General features: G+C 51.3%; 2 non-coding genes across 2 annotated transcripts; both read left to right on the top strand.

Moving 5' to 3' along the window:
- Positions 1 to 2,268: 2,268 nt before the first annotated feature.
- On the top strand, positions 2,269 to 2,387 carry LOC115895960. Its single transcript, XR_004056008.1, has one exon. It is a non-coding gene; the product is annotated as a 5S ribosomal RNA (ribosomal RNA).
- A 2,928-nt stretch (positions 2,388 to 5,315) lies between these two features.
- Positions 5,316 to 5,434, top strand: LOC115895955. The gene has a single exon (XR_004056005.1). It is a non-coding gene; the product is annotated as a 5S ribosomal RNA (ribosomal RNA).
- The last annotated feature ends 2,066 nt before the right edge of the window (positions 5,435 to 7,500 follow it).

Here is a 7,500-nt window from a genome sequence, read left to right as displayed (position 1 = left end):
GTAGCTGGGATTACAGGCATGCACCATCACACCTGGCTAATACTGTATTTTCAGTAGAGACGGGTTTTCTCCATGTTGGTTAGTTTGGTCTGGAACTCCCAACCTCTGGTGATCCACCCACCTTCCCAAAGTGCTAGGATACCCAAAGTGCTAGGATGAAAGGCGTGAGTCACCAGCGCCCGGTCAGACTAGGGGTTTAGTTTTAGGCTTCTGCTTGGCTTTCCTTTTCTGTGATGCATTTCACCTCACAGTCCTAGGATATGGTGAGGATTTTTATACATCGATCTTCATATGGGATATTCTTCTACAGTTTTCTCTTGTAAAATCTTTGTCTTGCTTTGGTATCAGGGCAATTGCAGCCTCATAGAAAGGGTTAGGGAGTACTCCCTCCTCTTCCAGTTTTTCAGAGGATTAGGAAAGATTACTATCAGTTCTCTAAATATTTGATAGAGAAGTCAAGGCCAAGGCTTTCAGCCTCCCAAGTCGCTGGGATTACAGGCGCCTGCCACCACAACCGGCTAATTTTGTCTTTTCAGCAGAGACAGGGTTTCTCCACGTTGTTCGGGCTAGTCTCGAACTCCTGACCTCAGGTGATTCGCTCACCTCAGCCTCCCAAAGTGCTGGGATTACAGGCACTAACCACGACGCCCGGCTTTCTTTTGGTTTTCTGAAGGTAAGCATTTCCCGCTATAAATTTCCCTGTTAGCACTGCTTTTACTGCATCCCAAAGTTGTGCTATGCTGTGTTTTCATCTTCATTCATGTCTGAGTACAGCTGAGCCTTGAACAACATGGATTTGAACTGCAAGGGTGCACTTATACAGGAATTGTTTTCAATAAATACAGTAGGTCCTCTGACTTCCTTAATTCTGCTTCTGTAACCAAAGGCAGATTGAAAAGACAGTATTCACAGAGCGCAAAACCTGAGGACACAGCGGCCTAACTTTTTTAATGCCCAGGTTTTACAGGGCCAACTGCAACACTTGACTCTGTGTGGATGTTGGCCTACTTATGGGGTCCTGGAACCAATCCCCTGTGGATACTGACACCCAACTGTATTTTCTGATTTCTCTTGTGGTTTCTTCTTTAACCCATTGGTTGTTTAAGAAAATATCTTAATCCGTTCAAATATCTGAGGCTGGGTAATTTATAAAAAACAGACATTTATTTCTCTCAGTTCTAAAGGCTGGGGTGTCCAAGATCAAGTCATCAGCCCATTCAGTGTCTAACGAGGGCCCAGTCTCTCCTTCCCAGATGACACAATGTTGCTTCATCTTTCAGAGGGGAAGAACATTGTGTCCCCACACGGAGGAGACGGAGGGAATGAAGCCACTCAAGTCCTTTTCTAAGGGCTCTAATTTCATCCATAAGGACTTCTATCCTCATGAGATAATCGCCTCCTAAAGAACCCACCTCTTTACCCTTTTATTTATTTATTTATCCATTTATTTGAGACAGGGTCTCATTCTATTGCCCCTTCTGCAGTGCAGTAGCCTGTAGCCTGATCATGGCTGACGGCAGCCTTGACCTCCCAGGCTCAACCAGTCCTCCTGCTTCAGCCTCCTGAGTAGCTGGGACTACAGGCCTGCACCAGCACGCCCACCTAATTTTGTATTTTTTGTAGAGACAAGGTTTTGCCATTTTGCCCTGGCTGGTCTTGAACTCCTGGGCTCGAACAATCTGACTGCCTTTCCCTTCCAAAGTGCTGGGATTACAGCGTTAGCCACCACCCCAGGCCAGTGCCCACCTCTGAATACTATCATATCGGCAAATAAATTTCAGCATATAAATTTTGGGGGACATTCAGACCATAGCAGTGTGTTCTTTACTTTCCAGAAAGAAAAAGGGTCAGTTTATCAGTTTTACTTCTATTATTGATTTTTAAGTCTATTTTGTTGTGGTCAGAGAAGATACTTGATACGCTGTTCGCCCTTCGCCAGCCTTGACGGCTCCGGGTGGGGGGGCAAGAGGGGGCCTCGCAGGGGCTCCCCGGCGGCCAGGGATCCAAAAGAATACCTCCGCGACAGGGCGGAGGACCGGACGGGGTCCCAGGATCGTGGGCCCTGGGCCCTGACGCCTCGGAGCACTCCCTGTTCCGAGCGGGCCCGACGTGGTGGAAGCTCGGGAGCTCGGGAGCCGGGGAAAGGCCGCGGGCGAGCGGTTCGGGGGTCCCGATCGGAGCCCGGCGACCCCGGGCTGGCGCTGCGAGCTGGAAGCCGGCGGGCAGGCCTGGGCCGGGCTCTTGGGGCAGCCAGGCGCCCGTGCTGGCGTCTACGGCCATACCACCCTGAACGCGCCCGATCTCGTCTGATCTCGGAAGCTAAGCAGGGTCGGGCCTGGTTAGTACTTGGATGGGAGACCGCCTGGGAATACCGGGTGCTGTAGGCTTTTTGCTTGCTTTCTTGTCTTTCTTTCTTTTCTACCTTCCTTTCTTCCCTTCTCTCGCTCTCCCTTCTTCCTTTCTTTCCTTCTTTCTTTCTTTCTTTCTTCTTTCTTCTCTCTTCTCTCTTTCTTTCTATCTCTCCCTCTTTCTATCTCGTTCTTTCTCTCTCTTTCTTTTTTTCTCTCCTTCTTACTTTCATTCTTTTCTTTTTCTTCCCTTCCTAGCTTTCCTTTCTTTCTTTATCTTTCTTTCTTTCTTACTGTCTTGCTTTCTTGCTGTCTTCTGTCTTTCCTTCTTTCTTTCTTTCCTTCTTACTTTCATTCTTTTCTTTTTCTTCCCTTACTATCTTTCCTTTCTTTCTTTATCTCTCTTTCTTTCTTCTGTCTTTCCTTCTTTCTTGCTTTCTTTCTTCCTCTCTCTCTTATCTCTTTTTTTCCTTCCTACTTTCTTTCTCTCTTTGTTTTCTTTATTTCTTTCCTTCTTTCTCCCTCTTTCTTTCTTGCTCTCTCTCTCTCTCTCTTTCTTTCCTTCTTTTCTTTTTCTTCCCTTGCTATCTTTCTCTTCTTTCTTTCTCTTTCTTTATTCTTTCTTTCTCCTATCTCTCTGTCTCTTTCTCTCTCTTTCTCTTTCTCTCGTTCTTTCCATTTTTCTTGCTTTTCTTTTTTCTCACTTTCTTTTCTTCCTTTCTCTTTCTTTCTTTCTTTCTTTCCTTCTTTCTTTCCTTCTTTCTCTCTTTACTTTTTCTTCCAGACGGAGTCTCGCTCAGTCACCCAGCCTGGAGCGCAGTGGCAAGATCTCGGCTCACTGCAAGCTCCGCCTCCCGGGTTCACGCCATTCTCCTGCCTCAGCCTCCCAAGCGGCTGGGACTACAGGCGCCCGCCACCGCGCCCGGCTCCGGCTCATGTTTTGTAGCTTTAGTAGAGACGGGGTTTCACCGTGTTAGCCAGGCGGGTCTGGATCTCCTGACCTCGTGATCCACCCGCCTCGGCCTCCCAAAGTGCTGGGATTACAGGCGTGATCCACCGCGCCCGGCCTGCTGTAGGCTTTTGTGGCTTCCCCTCTCCCTCCCTTGCCCCTACTATCGCCATGCTTCCCGAACTCCCCGGACTCTGCTCCCCCTTTGTCGCCCGCCTACACCCCCGCCGCAGCCGGGGACCTCCTCCTGGGGGTCCGCCACCAAAGCACCACCGGGCAGCGGCATCCCACCGCTTCCGCCTCGCCGCCGCCCGGCCAGGAGCCCGAGCCCGGCTCCAGCCCTGGAGGGCAGGGGGCCGGAGCCCAAAGGCGCAGGCGCGGGTTCCCTGCCGTTCCCGGTGCCTTCCCGCTCCCGGAACGCCCAGGCGATTCAATCCACTCGTCGGGCGGGCGCCGCCGCAACCTTCCAAACCGGGAGAAGGGGCGGGCAGGGCCAGCGGGTGCCACAGACGCCAGCCAAGACCTCCGCTCCAGAACGCAGGGGCTGCTTTATCCGGGGGAAGGACATTGCTTCGCCAGCCACCAGGAAAACAGTCCCTGGGCACCCGGATTCCCATTGCCACCAACTTCGTGTAAACTCCAGTCCCGAGGACACGCCAGAGACCCAGGCCTCGGGCCCCGTGGGCACGCCCGGTGCCACGGCTCCCGCCAAAAGGGCGGGCGCACTCTGCAAATCAAGGGGCCCACCGCACCGCACCAAGAGCACAGGGAGGTGCCAACACAGGAAGGAGCCTACGAAACCCACCCCCAAAGCAAGCCATTAATCCAAGACAAAACCCGTCTCAGCGCTCCGTTGCTCCTCTCGCATGGACGGCCTGGCCACCCTGTTCTGGCCCAGCCCAAGTCCCCTCCACCCTATCCCGGCCTGTTCAAAAGGGCCCTGCCTACCGGAGCAGGGCGCTCCCTCTCCAAGGCTCTATCGCTCTCGCTCTCTAGCTCCCTGCCCCTCTCTCTTCTGGGTTTGCCCCTGCACCTCGCGCTACTTCTGTCGCCTTTCCTCTCTCTCTCTCTCTCTCTCTCTCTCTCTCTCTCTCTCTCTCTCTCTCTCTGTCTCTCTCTGTCTCTCTGTCCCTCTCTCTGTCTCTGCCTCTCTCTGTCTCTTTACCTCTCCACCTCCCCTGTCTCTCTCGATCGCTGTCTCTCTCCCTCCCTGGGTTTCAATCTCTCCATCTATCCCTTCCTTGCTCTCCTTCAAGCCGTTTGTGTGTGCATGCATGTGTGTGTCTGTGTGTGTGTGTGTGTGTGTCTGTGCGTGTGTGCGTGCGCGTGTGTGTCTGTGTGTGTGTGTGCGCGCGCGCGCGCGCGAGTGTGTGTGTGTGTGTCTGTGTGTGAGCGCGCGCGCGTGTGTGGGTTCCCGCGCGCGAGCGACCGGGTATGTCTGTGTGTGGGGCTGTGGATTTGCTCCTGGTGGTGGTGGGGTGTTTCTGGGTTTCTCTCAGCCCCTCTCGCCCGGGATCAGGCTGCCGGCTCTAGTGCCAACCCGGGGCAAAGCAGGGCCATCCCCCCACACCCCAGCCCCCACGGGCTCTTGCCCACCGGCCGGGTCTTGGTCGGGACAAGCGACCGTGGTGGGGGCGTTGTGAGAAAAAGGCCACGCGCGGCTGGGCCGGCTGTTCGCCCTTGGCCAGCCCTGACGGCTCTGGGTGGGTGGGGCCAGAGGGGGCCTCGCAGCAGCTCCCCAGCGGCCAGGGATCCAAAAGAATCCCTCTGCGACAGGGCGGAGGACCGGACGGGGTCCCAGGATCGTGGGCCCTGGGCCCTGACGCCTCGGAGCACTCCCTGTTCCGAGCGGCCCGACGTAGTGGAAGCTCGGGAGCTCCGGAGCCGTGGGAAGGCCGTGGGCGAGCGGCTCGGGGATCCCGATTGGAGCCCGGCGACCCCGGGCTGGCGGTGCCGGCTGGAAGCCGGCGGGCAGGGCTGGGCCGGGCTCTTGGGGGCAGCCAGGCGCCTGTGCCGGCGTCTACGGCCATACCACCCTGAACGCGCCCGATCTCGTCTGATCTCGGAAGCTAAGCAGGGTCGGGCCTGGTTAGTACTTGGATGGGAGACCGCCTGGGAATACCGGGTGCTGTAGGCTTTTTCGCTTGCTTTCTTGTCTTTCTTTCTTTTCTACCTTCCTTTTCTTCCCTTCTCTCACTCTTCTCTTCTTTCTTTCTTCCTCTATCTTTTCTTTCCTTCTTTCTTTCTCTCTTTCTTTCTTTCTTTCTTTCTTCTTTCTTTCCTTCTTCTCTTCTTCCATCTCGCTCTTTCTCTTCTTTCGTTCCTTCTTCCTTCACTCTTTTCTTTTTTCTTCCCTTGCTATCTTTCCTTTCTTTCTTTTAGCTCTCTTTCTTTCTATCTTTCCTTCTTTCTTTAGATCTCTCTCTCCCTCTTTTCTATCTCGCTCTTCTCTCTCCTCTTTCTTTCTTTCCTTCTTACTTCCATTTTTTCTTTTTCTTCCTGCTATCTTCCTTCTCCTTTATCTTTCATTCTTTCTTTCTTTCGTGTGTTCTTCCTTCTTTCTTTCTTTCTTCCTCTCTGTCTCTCTTTCTCTCTTTCCTTCTCCTTTCCTTCTTCTTTTCTCTCCCTCTTTATTTCTCACTCTTTCTCTCTTTTTCTTTCCTTCTTCTTTCATTCTTTTCTTTTTCTTCCCTTCCTATCTTTCTTGTCTTTCTTTCTTCTTTCTTTCTTTCCTTCTTTCTTTCTTTCTCCTGTCTCTCTGTCTTTTTCTTTCTCTCTCTTTATCTTTCTTTATTTCATTCTTTCCTTTCCTCTTACTTTTCTTTCTTTCTCACTTTCTTCCTTTCTCTTTCTTTTCTTCTTTCTTCTGTCTTTGCCTCTTCCTTCCTTCCTTCCTTCCTTCCTTCCTTCCTTCCTTCCTTCCTTCCGTCCTTTCTGTCTGTCTTTCTTTCTGTCTTTCTTTTTTACCTTTTTCTTCTAGACAGAGTCTCGCTCTCTCACCCAGCCTGGAGTGCAGTGGCAAGATCTCGGCTCACTGAAAGCTCCGCCTCCCGGGGTCACGCCGTTCTCCTTCCTCAGCCTCCTGAGTAGCTGGGATTACAGGCATGCACCATCACACCTGGCTAATACTGTATTTTCAGTAGAGACGGGTTTTCTCCATGTTGGTTAGTTTGGTCTGGAACTCCCAACCTCTGGTGATCCACCCACCTTCCCAAAGTGCTAGGATACCCAAAGTGCTAGGATGAAAGGCGTGAGTCACCAGCGCCCGGTCAGACTAGGGGTTTAGTTTTAGGCTTCTGCTTGGCTTTCCTTTTCTGTGATGCATTTCACCTCACAGTCCTAGGATATGGTGAGGATTTTTATACATCGATCTTCATATGGGATATTCTTCTACAGTTTTCTCTTGTAAAATCTTTGTCTTGCTTTGGTATCAGGGCAATTGCAGCCTCATAGAAAGGGTTAGGGAGTACTCCCTCCTCTTCCAGTTTTTCAGAGGATTAGGAAAGATTACTATCAGTTCTCTAAATATTTGATAGAGAAGTCAAGGCCAAGGCTTTCAGCCTCCCAAGTCGCTGGGATTACAGGCGCCTGCCACCACAACCGGCTAATTTTGTCTTTTCAGCAGAGACAGGGTTTCTCCACGTTGTTCGGGCTAGTCTCGAACTCCTGACCTCAGGTGATTCGCTCACCTCAGCCTCCCAAAGTGCTGGGATTACAGGCACTAACCACGACGCCCGGCTTTCTTTTGGTTTTCTGAAGGTAAGCATTTCCCGCTATAAATTTCCCTGTTAGCACTGCTTTTACTGCATCCCAAAGTTGTGCTATGCTGTGTTTTCATCTTCATTCATGTCTGAGTACAGCTGAGCCTTGAACAACATGGATTTGAACTGCAAGGGTGCACTTATACAGGAATTGTTTTCAATAAATACAGTAGGTCCTCTGACTTCCTTAATTCTGCTTCTGTAACCAAAGGCAGATTGAAAAGACAGTATTCACAGAGCGCAAAACCTGAGGACACAGCGGCCCTAACTTTTTTAATGCCCAGGTTTTACAGGGCCAACTGCAACACTTGACTCTGTGTGGATGTTGGCCTACTTATGGGGTCCTGGAACCAATCCCCTGTGGATACTGACACCCAACTGTATTTTCTGATTTCTCTTGTGGTTTCTTCTTAACCCATTGGTTGTTTAAGAAAATATCTTA

Source organism: Rhinopithecus roxellana, unplaced genomic scaffold (genome assembly GCF_007565055.1).
Source record: "Rhinopithecus roxellana isolate Shanxi Qingling unplaced genomic scaffold, ASM756505v1 contig400, whole genome shotgun sequence".
NCBI lineage: Eukaryota > Metazoa > Chordata > Mammalia > Primates > Cercopithecidae > Rhinopithecus > Rhinopithecus roxellana.
This window is presented reverse-complemented; position numbering and strand designations above follow the sequence as displayed.